Raw genomic sequence first — 15260 nt, 5'->3', positions numbered from 1 at the left:
AAAGGTAAAAGAAGGCTTATATAGAACAACCCAGGCAAGCAGGCTTATTCCATTAAAGACTTTCTCTCGTACACCTTTGTTATAAAACCATCAACTTACTAGGAGTTTTGAGATGTGGGACTTTTCCCTGCTTGAGAAACAATTGTCACCCCCCCCCCCCTTACTACTACCATTCCAACCACCCAGTCAATCAGTACATCTAGTTTGACTTACTTTCCAAGGAAGAGGTCTAGAATAAGGAAGGGTTTGAGGGAACAGGAGGTCAGTTTTCACTTCATGCCATATGGAAAATTAAGTTGTGGCTCCAACAGCATTCTGCTATTTTCCTAGGCCAGTAAGCAACACCTTTTGATGCCATTCACCATCTATTTGTGCAGTTTTGCCAAAATCCAAAGAATTCCTCAGTGGCCCCACTAGTACCTCGTTTCCTTTAGAATGATAGGCATAGAAGAAGGACCCAGAAGTGAGCTTTAGATTATTTAACAACAAGGATGGGGGCGGAGTACAAGGAAGAGCCACTGCTGCTTAGTTCCATGCTTTTATCAAAACAGACTGTCTTGGAGATGTTTTTTGTCTGTACCTTCTTGCTCCAGTTTTAACATATATATATGGTGGGGTTGTGTCTGGTTAGGGCATTTCCCAGCATCATTCAACAAATACTAAGCACCTACTGTATGCCGGGCATTATGGTTTTAGGAGAGGTGGGGTGTGGTAATGGGAGATAAGAAAAAGGAGCTGGTTTTTAGTTGGTTAGTCTCAGATTTTCCTACTTAATGTTTCTGTCTAGTTCATAGATGGCTGAGATGGGGATAACAGTACAACTTGTAATTTATTGGTTATTTGTTCTCTGAAACCCTGTGAGAGGTGTTTTATGTGTTAATCTCCCAGCCACCATTTTGCTGAATATGGAATTTGTCTTTGGTGAGAGGTCAAGTGGTAAAGACAACAGTTCTGGGAAAACTGTTGGTGGAGTTGGGATTAGGGGTGGGAAGAGTTTTTAGCTCCTACAGATAAGTGATCAACAAAGAAGATTATGACTAATAACTAGGCTAGATCCTTGCATTTGTCTTTATCTTCCCTGGCTAGCTTGGTTTTCTGCCACTGCCACTTAGATGGTTTTCCTGATTTGGTTCCTTTTTTCCGCCAGAGATGGACCCATTACTGATCAGCACTGATGAACATACCCCTTGGTCCGATGGGTGGGGGTTGGCAAGTTTCAAAAGATGGGGACTAGCAGTGTTCACTGATTCAACAACTAAAAATTTTGAGTGATTCTCTGCAAGGTACTGTTTTAGGTCTAGATCTGGAGCTTAAGTTCTAAGAGAGGGAGACTAATGTCAAATAGAGCATTTAGATGGGAATGGTCAATGAAGGTGATGACATGTCACAGTGGTTTAAATATGGGGGTAATATATTTTTGCATGGTAAAGCATTCTCCCTCTGAGAGTATGATCTCACTGTAACAGACAACCTGAGTTTTTCATGACTGCCAGAATCTGGGCTGGTTTAATGCTGTATTCCTACTATAGTGGTTTTTTTGTTTTTGTTTTTTTTAATTACTGTTGAAAGGAAAAACACTGTTATGAGCAGTGGGAAAATAGTTCTAAAACTTTAAAAAGGCGTTTTGAAATGATTGAATTCGTTGATATTTCAACATTACATTTTTTGAAATTATTTTTGTGTGAGTTTCCAATCAAATGTCTCTCTTGAGTTGAGGCCACATGGTCTGCCCTGTGTCATTGACAAAGTTATACTGCTAACGCTTAGCCTCAGGAGTTGTACAGTAGTTTTTTAAGAGTGATGCTTTAATACACTAGCTTTCTGTAGCTTTCCACTTTTTTTTTTTTTTTTTTTTTTGGCTGCGCTGCATGTCTTGTGGGATCTTAGTTCCGCACCAGGGGATTGAACCCGTGCCCTCAGCAGTGAAAGCACTGAGTCCTAACCACCGGACAGCCAGGGAATTCCCATGTAGCCTTCCACTTTTCGTTCCGTTGAGTAAACTGTGGTTAGCATCCACCTGAGAGTTTGCTTTGCACATTGTGAAGTACTCACTGGTTACCTACTACGTGTAAGTACCATGTGGAGAATAAAGATGATTAGGTGCCTGTCCTTACTTTGCCTACACAGGCAGCTTTCTGCGTAGGCAATTTGGGTGTGCAAGTAACTAGTATATATGTTAGGTGGAGATAGGAATGGTTACACCATTCTGTTGTGATGGCGTCTGGCCAAGCCCGGTTCTGGATGAGTCAGAGGACTTAGGAGGGCAGTTTTCAGGATGATAACTGATTTGGTGTTAGATTAACTTTCACTTAAAAGTCATCCACACACCCTCAAAATTGGGGTTGACTTGGAATGCTAAATTAAACCAGGCTTATTATCCCAGAGCGACATCAACAATAAGCTAGACTCCAGCGGGATGGAGTAGTGAGAGGTAGACTATTTGCATTGTGGTATTAAATGCTGGTGCAAATTACTGAAGTAAAGTTTTCTTAGTACTGGAATTCTCCATGTGGTCTCATGCGGAGGCAAACGGAAGTCCCAGAAATGATGGCAATGGGAAGTCCCAGGACTGCTTTTCTTCTTTGGCTTGGAGAACAGTACTCTAGGTTGCAGCAAGGGAAAGTTGAGTTCTAGAAAGGAATGACTCAAAGACTGATTTTAAAACTTAACCATATTTGAGTATCTTAAGGAAATTTTGGTTCATTTGAAGAGTTAGCTTAATTGCTGATAAGAAAATAGAAAATAAATGAAAAAATGTAAATGCTAATTCCAGAGTAAATAAAAACTCATAAAATATAATTGGGCTCTACCGAGTCATAATCATGGCAGCATGATTTATATATTTAATAAAATAATTGTCATCTAAATTGGGAGAATAGGGAAGTGTGGGTGGGTAAGTAATGAGGTGTGTAAGAGCAAAACTCAAAATTTCATAATAGAAATCAATAGATAGGGACTTTCCCGGCTTCCAACGCGGGGGCCCTGGGTTCGATCCACGGTCAGGGAACTAGATCCTGCACGACACAACTAAAAAAAAAAAAAAATCCCGCATGCCACAACGAAGATCCCGTATACAGCAGTGAAGATTCCACGTGCCTCAACTGAGACCTGGCGCAGCCAAATATTACCAAAGAAAAAAAGATAATTTCTTAAAGTGGTGAATGGAGAACAGTAAGCATCTTACTCAGACACAAAGGTAAGGAACGCTGAAAAGAGCTAAGATCTGGTGCTTCTCGGGAGGATGGGGCAATAGACTTTTGAAAGCCTTGTTATATTTGCTTTGCTAAATCATGTTCGTGGATTTTTTTTTTTTTTTTTTTTTTTTGCGGTATGTGGGCCTCTCACTGTTGTGGCCTCTCCCGTTGCGGGGCACAGCCTCCGGACTCGCAGGCTCAGCGGCCATGGCTCACGGGCCCAGCTGCTCCATGGCATGTGGGATCTTCCCGGACCGGGGCATGAACCCGTGTCCCCTGCATCGGCAGGCGGACTCTCAACCGCCGCGCCACCAGGGAAGCCCGTTCGTGGGTAATTTTGATAAAAATAAGTTTTATGCTAACGGCTTTTTTCTGACTTAAGCCTGAGATGATGGCTTAACTTAGGAAACCTTCCAACTTATCACCAAATGCAAATTTTCTGACATGAGTAGGGCCTAGTATTATTCACTGTCAGGTAAATAACACCCCTGAGATACAGGATAGGGGTGGTGCTAGCAGTTTGTCAAGGAGATAAGACACCAAAGAAGGAAGGGGCTTAGCTAATGATAAGTAAATCTTAAAGTTGAATTGAGTATGTTACTAGTGCTCATGTTTTCTCTAACTTGTCAAGGCCAATAGGGAAACTGAGTACTATGCTCTTAGTCCACTGGGGCTGGTTCTTTTAAGTGCTAAGCCTGCTGGTTCAGTAGAGTACCTCTATTGAACATGCTGAATTGTTTGTACTGTTAAGCTACGAGATGGGACCTCTCTCATTTTCACTATGTAAGGAATATTGAAAGCAGATTGAGTTTGGAGCTTCCTTAGTACCTGGGGTCCCCAACCCCCAGGCCGTGGACCGGTCTGCGTTATGAACTGGTCCGCACAGCAGGAGGTGAGTGGCAGGCGAGGGAGTGAGCGAAGCTTCATCTTCGGCTCCCCATCACTCGAATTACCACCTGAATCCCCCGCCCCCTTTCGCGGAAAAATTGTCTTCCACGAAACCACTCCCTGGTGCCAAAAAGGTTGGGGACCGATGGTATAGACCATCCAACCTGATCTGTTCCATCTAGCCTATTGCAAGGGGAAGGAGGATAGTTTTTACGCACTAGCTTGAGGTGGACTAGGACATTCTGATTTTATTTATAGACTTGAAATGGTTTGAAGAGCAGACTTTCGTAGTAAATGATGAAAAGTCTTTCCTGGAGAGCCAGAGAAGCAGCCTGGGAGCTAAGATGCCCAAAAAGGTTTCCTGTAGAATTTCAGCATGGCACATCTTGTAAAAATTCAGGATGCCCAGGAAAGGTAGGGAGCCAGATTTTGAATATTTACCTCAATTAAAAAAATTATGGAATGAAATTAATGAGGTTATAGGATATATACATATATTCCTTAATTTCCCCCACATTTTTTAATATCAGAAATTTGAATGTATCTTAATATCCATAGTTTAATTGGCAGTGTTTTGATTTTAGTGGTACATAAAATAATGATGCATCTTAAAATCAATGATGACCTTAAAATCAGTGGCATTTAGATTAGATGAAATATGGTTACTTTGCGTGAGTGCAAGTGTATCTGTAAGTTATATTCCTAGAGATGGAATGGCATTTTACATTTTGCTACATGTCAGGTTGTTCTCAGAATTTATTCCAGTTTTTCAAATGTTTCTTTAAACCCTCATCAATGCATTTGTTTGTCTTTCCCAACCCGATGGGTTAAATGGTATCTTATTATAGTTATACTTAGTGTCTATTTTTATAATGAATGAGGTTGATCATCTCTAAATTTTTAAGAGCCATTTGTATTTCTTTTTTGTCTTTTCACATCCTTAGTCCTTACCTTTTTTTAAAAATTGTGTCTTCATGTTAACTAACTTGTGGAAGCAATGTATATGTTTAGGAAAGTAGCTCTTTGTGGTAGGAGTTGCTAGTGTTTTTTCCAGTTTGTCATTTTATTCATGATGTTTTTGCCATGCAAGAAAATAAAATGTATGGTAGTTGAATTTCCAGCCTTTATTCTTAGGACTTCAGGATTTGCATCATATTTGGGATTTCTGCACTTGAAGAACATAAGAAAATTCTTACTTTTTTCCTGATACTTTAATGGTTTCATTTTTTAACTAAAAATTTAATCTATTTGGAATTTATTTGATATAAAGTATGAGGTAGATACCTGACTTTGCTTTCTAGGTGGCCACTCAGCTGGAGACCAAATTGAAAGAAATCTCAATTTAATTGCAGTAGAACTAAAGGAATGAAAATAATGTTAGAACATCATATTTCCTCTTCTGATTATAAGAAGCAAGACATTTTAGCACTTTTCATGGAAGACTGGAATGAACGGGATACAGATGCGTCCTACCTACTCTAACAAAACCTGCTTATCCAGAGGGAACCACTGCCTTAGACCCATTAAATCACAGTCTGTAGGGGTTGGCCTTGGGGGAAGAGTCAACCCTGGTTGTAAATCTGTGCCTAGAGTGCTTTGAATAATGTATTTAGGCTTTACTTTATAGAGTATAAATCAGATTTGTTGTGGTTTGGCATGCCTGTCCTCCAGGGATTCAATCTGTAGGAGTCAACCTACAGAACCTACCAAACAACCAGTAGTGCTCCCCCAATCCAAGTGTGACAATGCCCAGGACTTCTCTAATAGGATTGAACCTACAGGAACCCAATGTGCCTCTATTTGTTAAGGTGGATGAGAATGACATTTCTCTCCTCACCTATTCCTTCTCTGTCTTACACTGTTTCCATCTCTGGTGGACAGCATGCAGAACAATTGGGGGTAGATACATAACTTTTAATCCCTTTTGAAAATTTTTTTCTTTGTCAAGTTATCCCCCCTTGGCAATCCAAAACAAAGCTTATATGAGGGTTGCTTTTTTTTTTAAATACTTATTTATTTGGCTGCGCCAGGTCTTAGTTGTGGCACGTGGAATCTTCGTTGCAGCATGCAGGATCTTCTAGTTGTGGCAGGCAGGCTCTTAGTTGTGGCATGGATGTGGGATCTAGTTCCCTATCGAACCCGGCCCCCTGCATTGGGAGTGTGGAGTCTTAATTGCTGGACCACCAGGGGAGTCCTTATTTGAGGTTTTTAGAACCACCTCATATTTGGTGAAGGAGCTCTTCTACTTGATTGGTGATAAATCTGTTGCAGTTTCATATAGGTGCATTGCCATATTTGGCCTGTTCTTATGTTTGCTATTTTGGAGTTTACTTATGTCCCATGGCCTTTTTCTTGAATTAGGCTTTAAGACTGTTGGTAGCCTTTTACAATATGTAAGTTATCTGGCTGGAAGACATACCTTAGACTTATAAAATTATGGGCCATTATGTTGGCCTAAGCGGAGATCTTATCCCCCAGATTTCCTACTGGGTGGAAGATTTTACCCAACTGGTTTTCTGCAGTGGTTGTGTAGGTCAAGCTACAGCTTATTAGCAGATATCTTACTTTCTTGGTGCCCAAAGCCATGGGTTTTTTGTTTTTATTTTCCCCTCTTGGTGTCCTGTTCGGCTACATTCTTATGCTGCAACAAGAACAGCCTTTTTAATTTTTTTAACACCCCCGCCCCCCCTGCAATTTCACTAAAGTATTTGACTGACTTGGAGTGTATAGACCAGCATTCTTACTGTTTGGTCCAATTTTTCATCAGAGATTAATTTCTTATGTAGTTAATATAACTTTGGATTGAGAAAGAGTCATGTTAGAACTATACTGATTTGCTTTACCAAAGTGAAGAATGAAATAATGCACAGTACCTGGGCATCCTCCAAAGTCAGTCATAAATTAACTTAGTCATTAAACAATTTCTTTAAACAAATTTCCTTTAGGTTTTGGTTTTGAATGCCTCTTTTTTTTAAAAATAAATTTATTTATTTTATTTTTGGCTGTGTTGGGTCTTTGTTGCTGCGCGCGGGCTTTCTCTAGTTGTGGCGAGTGGGGGCTACTCTTCGTTGCGGTGTGTGGGCTTCTCATTGCGGTGGCTTCTCTTGTTTCGGAGCACGGGCTCTAGGCTCGTGGGCTTCAGTAGTTGTGGCCCGTGGGCTCTAGAGCGCAGGCTCAGTAGTTGTGGCGCATGGGCTTAGTTGCTCCGCGGCATGTGGGATCTTCCTGGTCCAGGGCTCGAACCCGTGTCCCCTGCACTGACAGGCGGATTCTTAACCACTGCACCACCAGGGAAGCCCTTGAATGTCTTTTAAGATAGCAGATGGATAAGAAACCTGGTTGGCAGTGTTTTCCCCCTTCATCAAGGGGGAATGGATAAATCATCTCAGTGGTGCACCATTCTTAAACACCAGTTGATGTAGAAGTGTGTTTTGTTTTTTTGGTTTGGAGACAATCCTTCAAAAATGCCATCCTCTTAGTCTTTTGAAATTTATTTCTTATTTTCAACTGAGCCATCTTCTGTCATTCCAGATTGCTTTCTTTAATATTCCAATCCTTTTGATCCCATTGGAACTTCCAATTCATTGATTTTACTTTTCATTGCCCCTCACCCTCTAATATTATCACCTCCTTATCCAACTTGAAAACCATAGCCAATCACTGTCATTCCTTTGCTACACCATCATTTTTCTTGCAAGCCCAAAGCCTACCCAGTCCCCAGCTTTATCATACTTGGCAAAACCACAACCCAGATTAAATGCAGTTCATCTATTCGTTTGTCTGACTGATAAGGCTGAAGGTTGCTGGAGAAAAACAATCTCAGTGACTGCTCTAACTTTAAATAAATTATTACAAACTTTATATCTTGTGTAGACCCATAATTCTGCTAGGCAGAATTAGAGAATAGGTCCTTGGTCCATTTGCCCTCCCATTCACTTCCTCTCCTCTCATGCTTATTTACCTAATGAATGACGTGCTTCCCACCTTGCAGAAGAAACTGAAGCAATCAGAAGAGAATGAACATTCTCAGCACACTTATTCACCTTCCAGCATCCCAATTAACTGCATTTATCTAAGGCTAGTTGCTCTACTTATGCATTAGGGCCCTTCTTCTTGTTCCTGTAGTTCTTTTCCTCTCGTGTCATCCATTTTTCCTTTTTATTAAATCAGTCTTGTTAGCATTACAGACATTCTGTCATCCCCATTTTACAAATGTCTTGACTCTGTTTCCCCTGCCAGTTATCACCACTTTATTTCTTCACTTCCTTTTGTACAAAACTCAAAAGTGTTTTATATGGTTTCTTTCTCTAATGATTGCTTTCCATTTTCTCTTAAACCCTCTTTAATCAGGCTTTTACCCCTGCCATTCCACAAGAATGTTGCTAGTGATGTCATGCTAAATCGTGAAATGATCTTTTCTTTTTTTTTTTTTGTGGTAGGCGGGCCTCCCTCTCCCTGTTGTGGCCTCTCTCGTTGTGGAGCACAGGCTCCGGATGCACAGGCTCAGCGGCCATGGCTCACGGGCCCAGCCGCTCCGCGGCATGTGGGATCTTCCCGGACCGGGGCACGAACCTGTGTCCCCTGCATCGGCAGGCGGACTCTCAACCACTGCGCCACCAGGGAAGCCCAGAAATGATCTTTTCTTAAACGTAAAAAAGGTCAGGGCTTATTTCTTGTTCATGCCACATGTCTATTACGGTTGACATGCTGGTGGTTTCTCCTCTTTGTTAGTCTCATCACCCAAACTAATGGAAGCTCCACCATCTGAAACTTCCACTCCAACCCAAGACAGACAGTGAACATAGTAAATAAGTAAACTGTGTGTTAGGAAATAAGAGCTTTGTGTTAAAAAGGGTAGAGCTGCGTAAGGAGGCCTGGGAGAGCTAGAGCAATGTATGTGGGTGTAGATTACTGAGAAACTGAGATTTAAATAGACTTGAATGAGGTGGAAGTTGGCCATACAGCCCTCTAGTATTCAAAGTAGAGAGAACAGCTTGAGCAAGGGCCTGGAGGTGGGATTGTAGCTGGCCAGTTCTCAAAGTAAGGAGGCCAGAGGCAAGAGTGGAGTGATGGGGGAGGGTGGGGTAGGTAGAAGAGGTCAGGTAGTTAAATGATCATCTGGGGCACTTTTGGTCTTTACTCTGAATGAAGTAGTCTTGCATTGTTTTTAAGCAGAGGAATATCATGATGTGATGCACTCTGGCTGAAAATGATGGTATACCCACATTCAGTCCGTTAGGAAATCTTATTGGCTCTACTTCTTAGAATCCCCCTGTTAATACTCTAGTCAGAGCCACCAGTATTTCTCACCTGGATTTCCTAAATTCTTTACTAATTAATGTCCCTGCTTCTACATTGTTTACAACCAGAGTGATCCTTTTAAAACGGAAATCAGATAACATCACAAAATGCTCAAAGCCCCTCTCCCCCCGGGAGCTTTTCATTTCATTCAGAGTAAGAGTCAATGCCAAGGTCTGTAAAGCCCTACATGATCTGCCCCCTCCTCTTAGCTGGCTTTTTCCTACTCTCCTTTGCTCACTTGGCTTCAGTCACACTGTACACCGGACTTTTTATGCATCTTAGTCAATGCCAGGGCCCTTCCCCCCTTAGTATTTGCACCAGCTAGTCCTCTAGATATTCCTTAAAGGCCTGGTTTGTTTTTTTAAAAAACAGATTTGGGTTTTCAAGGTGGAAAGGAAGCTGATAAGTTTTCAGGACTGTTAACAATTAGGCTAGGGCCCCCTCTATTATCACCAATTTCCTTGGCTTTACCCACCGTCTAGATTCCAGTCCCAAACTTTCTCCTCTATGCTCAAGCAAGCTGTATGTCTACATACAAGGCCATAGAAGCTTGATACTGAATCTGTACCCATGGTTTCCTCTAATTTGGATAACCCCCAATCTCTCCAAATAGTTATATGGAGTTTCTCTTTGGGGACAGTGGTCCTTGGTAAATGCTACCATTTGTCAAGAGGAAGGGATCAGATAAGGAGAGGAAAACTTGATTATATAAGAAGTGACAGTGGGGGTGGACCTCTTGCTGTTGCTGTTACCAACATTGGTTGGGTGTTTTCATGTGCTAGAAACTGGACCTCTGCAGGTTTCACATGAAATCACCCCACCCCTTCCTTTCAATTCCCTAGGGCCTACAGTCCTAGAAAAATTGAACCAGAGAATTGAACCTTTTAATTCCCCATGCACACTACCTAAGGCAGATGGTAAGGCTGGAGTTCCCAGCATTCTCCTGGGCCCTCTTCTCTCTACACTCTGTCTCTGTCTAGGTCAGTGGTTCTCAACCACTGGTGATTTCCCCTCTTCACTCCTCACCCTTTGCCTAGGACATTTGACAGTGTCTGAAGTCCTTTTTAATGGTCAAATTTGGGAGGATGCTACTGGCATCTAATGGGTAAAGGCCAGGGATGCTGCTAAACAGCCTACGATGCACAGGATAGCCTCCTCTCCCACACAAAGAACTACCCAGCCCCAAATATCAGTAGTGCCAAGGTTGAAACCTTGTTCCAAGTGATTTCATTAGCCGCCTTGGCTTTCTGTACCATCTAAAGTTGTTCTGTCCAGTATAAGAGCCACAGGCACATATGGTGCTGTGAGTATATAATACCCATGGGATTTCAAAAGCTTCGTATGAAAAAGAATGTAAAAATACTCATTTTTTAATGATCATATGTTGAAATAATATTTTGGATATATTAGGTGAAATACAATACATTATTAAAAATAATACAATTTCACCTGGTTCTACTTTTAAAAATGTCGCTATTAGTAGTTTTCAATGATTACGCATGTGGCTTTTGCAGCTCACTTTATATTTCTGTTGCATAATGCTGATCTAGATGCTGAAGACTCAAATTTACATCTCTTGTCCCAAATCTCTTCTCTGTGCTCAAAGTTCAGGGATCCAAAGACCTGCTTGAGCATTCTCCTTGGTTGTCAACAGAATATCTCAAACGTGATGTGTGTGAAATGGAACTCCTGAGTCACCCCACTCCAAAGTAATTTCTCCTCCAGCCTTCCCTATTTCTTTAAACGGTGTTACCGTCCACGTAGCCGCTCCAGCCAGATTCCTGGTAGTCATCCTTGATTCTTCCCTCATTTCTTATCCCCCTTGTCTGTCCCTTAGCATATTTTATATCAAATGTTTGCCACTTCTGTCCATGTCTTTGCCACACCACAGTGGAGACCATACAGTCCCGCCAGGACTATTGCAGTGGCATTCTGGCCTCTCTTTTCCTCCTTCCTTTTTCTCCTCTGGCCATCCTTCGATTTTTTTTTTTTTTGGTACGCGGGCCTCTCACTGTTGTGGCCTCTCCCGTTGCGGAGCACAAGCTCCGGACGCGCAGGCTCAGTGGCCATGGCTCACGGGCCCAGCCGCTTCGCGACATGTGGGATCTTCCCGAACCGGGGCACGAACCTGTGTCCCCTGCATCGGCAGGCGGACTCCCAACCACTGCGCCACCAGGGAAGCCCCATCCTTCAATTTAATCTCCATTCAGTAGCCGAGATGATGTTGTTAGATATAAATTAGATTGTCACTCCATAACTCCAGCTTCCTATTGTGTTTAAAATGCCAGTCCTTAGGCCTTGAAATATCTGGCTTCTACCCCAGTGTCATCACAGGCCCCCCACCTGCCTTTCTCTAACCACACTGGCCCTCCTTTCAGATCCTGTTCCACCAAAAACTTTCTTGCCTCAGGGGCTTCTTTCTACCTGGAAGGACTTTCCCCTTGACCACTTTAAGATTAATTTCTTACCTCCAGGTCTTAGCTTCAGGATCAAGCATCAGAGCGCCCTCCTTGAAAGCCTCTAAGAGATGCCCCCTTATTCTTCCCTACCATTTTGCCCAGTTTTTGTATTTTGTGGTACTTATCTCAGTTTCTTTGCTTACTCATTTAGTGAATATTTTCCTCACAGAATTGTAAGTTAGGGGGATAGGAAACTGCCCCAGTGCCTGGCAACAGTGCCTGACATGCAACAGGCTTTTAATAATAAATCTGTATATATGTAAGCTATCATTTGAATGATGTGCTCCTCCTGGGAACATACTACCCTCTGCCCTTGCCCTCATCCATTCATTGCCCTAGCAGTTACCAGTCATTCAAGAAACTGAGAGCCAGCATAGGACCAGACCCGGGGGTAGGACTGGAGGATACCTGGATGGCCCTTGTTAGGGTTGGTGTTGTGCCCCATCCCATAAGTCAGCAGTCAAGAAAGACAGAGGTGGCGGAACTGATAACCTAGGAGGGCCCTTCAGCTTTGAGATTTGGTGATCCCTAAGGGCAGAGCTTGAGTGGGTTTGTGTCTAGGTCCCACAGCTGGGAAAGAAAGGAGGGGGAGCTGGAATCTTTGAAGACTGAAGAGGGAGTGATGACAGCTCTCCTCCCTCTAGCGCCCTACATGGATAGGGTGGAACCCTCTCTTTTGCTTGCACACATCACAGTTCATCTGTGATAATAATGGCCAATTGAGTGCTTTGCATTTACTCCGAACAACTCTTAAGAGGAAGTTTACGATGAGGAAACAGGCTCTGAAAGGTTAAATTGCATGTCTAAGACCACAGAAAGGGCTTGGATTTAAGTTCTGGCTTAATTTAAGTCCAGCTCTGGAGCCTGAATTTCAGCCATTAGTCTAGTGAGTGTCCTGAGACATGTGGCAGTGCGAGCTCCACTCCCAGTCGCACTCGGGGTTCTGACTTCCCTGCAGGGTCCAGACCTCCGAGCTTCCGCCAGCCAGACCTGTGCCGGCCCATCTTGAGCTTGGCTCACCTTGTCTGGTTCAGTGCAGTGTGGTTCCGGGTGCGGGGGTGGGGTGGGCGTGTGGCAGCAGTGGCATGGTCTCGAGTGTTGGCCACTTACTCAGGTGGTCTTGGCCCAAATACTTCTTTGTGTCCCTATGGAGAGGCGAGGTATGATTCACAAACACAGCCACTGAAGCGTACTGGCCATGCCCCAACGTGGAGGGAATATAATGGTACTTAGGGTTGGGGGGGCCTTTTCCCTAAGCACTCATTTTCCTAATTCTCATAGCCACTGTCCTGCCTCTGAGATAAGAGCCAAGGGTGGGCCAGGGCCACTATTACTGGAAGTCTAGTTTACCTTGCCAAATGCAGAGGCTTAGCCCGCCCCCAAGTAGGGTAGATAGAGTCTAGCCTTAGGACTTCTTCTTAGGGTGCCTTTGCCAACTGTTCGTCTCCGTTTCAGTAGCTTCTTTCTTTGGCTTTCTGCTGTGGTGAATAGGCAGTAGGAATCGGGGGTCTTTTTTCCTCACCACTGTGTGTGTGTGGGGAGGGTGGCCAAATTATTTAATCTTTCTAAACTTCAGTTGCTTTAATTACCAGGGGAGCCAAAGGATGCTACCTCATTGGGTTCTTGTGGATTAGTAGAGATAATGGGTGTCATTAAATCCGTAGGGCTGTTGTGCGGTTTAAATTTGGCCTGGATCCTCAGAGGGCCTGCAAACCTAAGACACTGCTGACTGAAATCATCTTGCCAGACCTTTCTTTCCCTCTTCCTTTGTGGGTTCCTGGGACTGAACTGTCATTTCTTGCACTTCGGTTCTCCTTGGCAATAGAGCATAGCCCTGATCTTAAGAAAGCCTTGAGGTGGATTCCTCTGACAAAGCTGACAGCTCTTCCTAGGAATGTATTTTTATTTCCTCCTCCCTCCTCCCAGGTATGCCAGAGACACTTCATCCCTTAGGCCCAGATTTGTGAGCCAAATTCTGACAAGCCATGAGGCCAATCTTAGGCACGTTGCTTCCCTTTCCTGGGCTACCTTGCAGCCAGCAAACCCTTTCCTGCCCTGTGGACAAGCTCTGTGCAGTGCATTGAGTGCCCTGAGGGCCTCTTATCTCTCTGTGCCACACTGTCTAACTTCATCGTGTGGCCAGAGATTGGAGGAAAGGGGAGATTGGAGTCCGCCACAGGCCTAAGAGGCAGGGTTTGGGCTGCAGTGGTCTCAGCGTTTGCCAGGTTGGAGCTGTGGCTCTGTAGCTGTTTGTCTCTCCCCACCGCCCTAAGGAAGGTGTTGAGTAACAGCCAGGAGTTCAGAGACACCACCTGGGGGAATCTGGATGCTTTTCTCCCAGCTGCAGTGTTTGAATCAGTCTGCGGTTTCTTTTGCCTTGTACCTGAAGTACCTCAGAGTGCTGCTGCTGTGGCTGGGCCTTGCTTGAGTGGTGCCCAGAACCCCACCTCCAATAGCTGACGGCTCAGGAAGAAATTCATGGAGATGGAAGGCCTCGGGTATTATTCTAGCTTTTTCTTTTCTCCAAACTGGGCCAGGGATGTCCTCTCGGTCTTCATCCCTCACAAACATTTCACCCTCTTGTGGACTACTGATAAGTATTCTCATTTCAAAGGAGAGAAATATTAAAAAAAAGAGTTTTAATCTTAAGGCACCAAGAATAAGCTATAGAATTTTGGTAGGATTGCATAAATAATTGTCCTCTGAACTCTCACAATGCTTTTACATTTTTTCTTTTTTTATATACAAATTTATTTTATTTTTGGCTGTGTTGGGTCTTCGCTGCTGCGCGTGGGCTTTCTCTAGTTGCGGCGAGCAGGGGCTACTCTTTGTTGCGGTGCGCGGGCTTCTCATTGCGGTGGCTTCTCTTGTTGCAGAGCACGGGCTCTAGGCATGCGGGCTTCAGCAGTTGTGGCACACGGGCTTCAGTAGTTGTGGCCTGTGGGCTCTAGAGCGCAGGCTCAGTAGTTGTGGCACACGGGCTTAGTTGCTCCGCGGCATGTGGGATCTTCCTGGTCCAGGGCTCGAACCCCTGTCCCCTGCATTGACAGGCGGATTCTTAACCACTGCACCACCAGGGAAGCCCTACATTTCTTATAGCAGTTACTGTTTTGGTCATACTTTCTCATCTCTTAAGATCTCTGAGATCTATCTCATCTCCCTCGCCCTTCAGCATTCAGTGGTGCCTAGTGTAAAACCCTTAGGTAGGGCCTGGCCCGCAACAGGTGCTTAGCAATGTTAGAGTGGGAGAGGCACAACCCATCCCTGTAAAGGCTTGATCAGTCAGCCTCAGGATTTAAACCCTGCCCCCTTGAATCACATTTCCTTATGCATGGTTGTTTTCCTGTCTTTGAGGTATTTTTTCTTCCTTTAAAACAAAACATCAACTCTATCAGCTTCATGATTAGGGGAGAGACCT

This window comes from Hyperoodon ampullatus, assembly GCF_949752795.1.
Source record: "Hyperoodon ampullatus genome assembly, chromosome: 7".
Taxonomy (NCBI): domain Eukaryota; kingdom Metazoa; phylum Chordata; class Mammalia; order Artiodactyla; family Ziphiidae; genus Hyperoodon; species Hyperoodon ampullatus.
The sequence above is the reverse complement of the archived record's forward strand: the minus strand, read 5'-3'. Positions refer to the sequence as shown.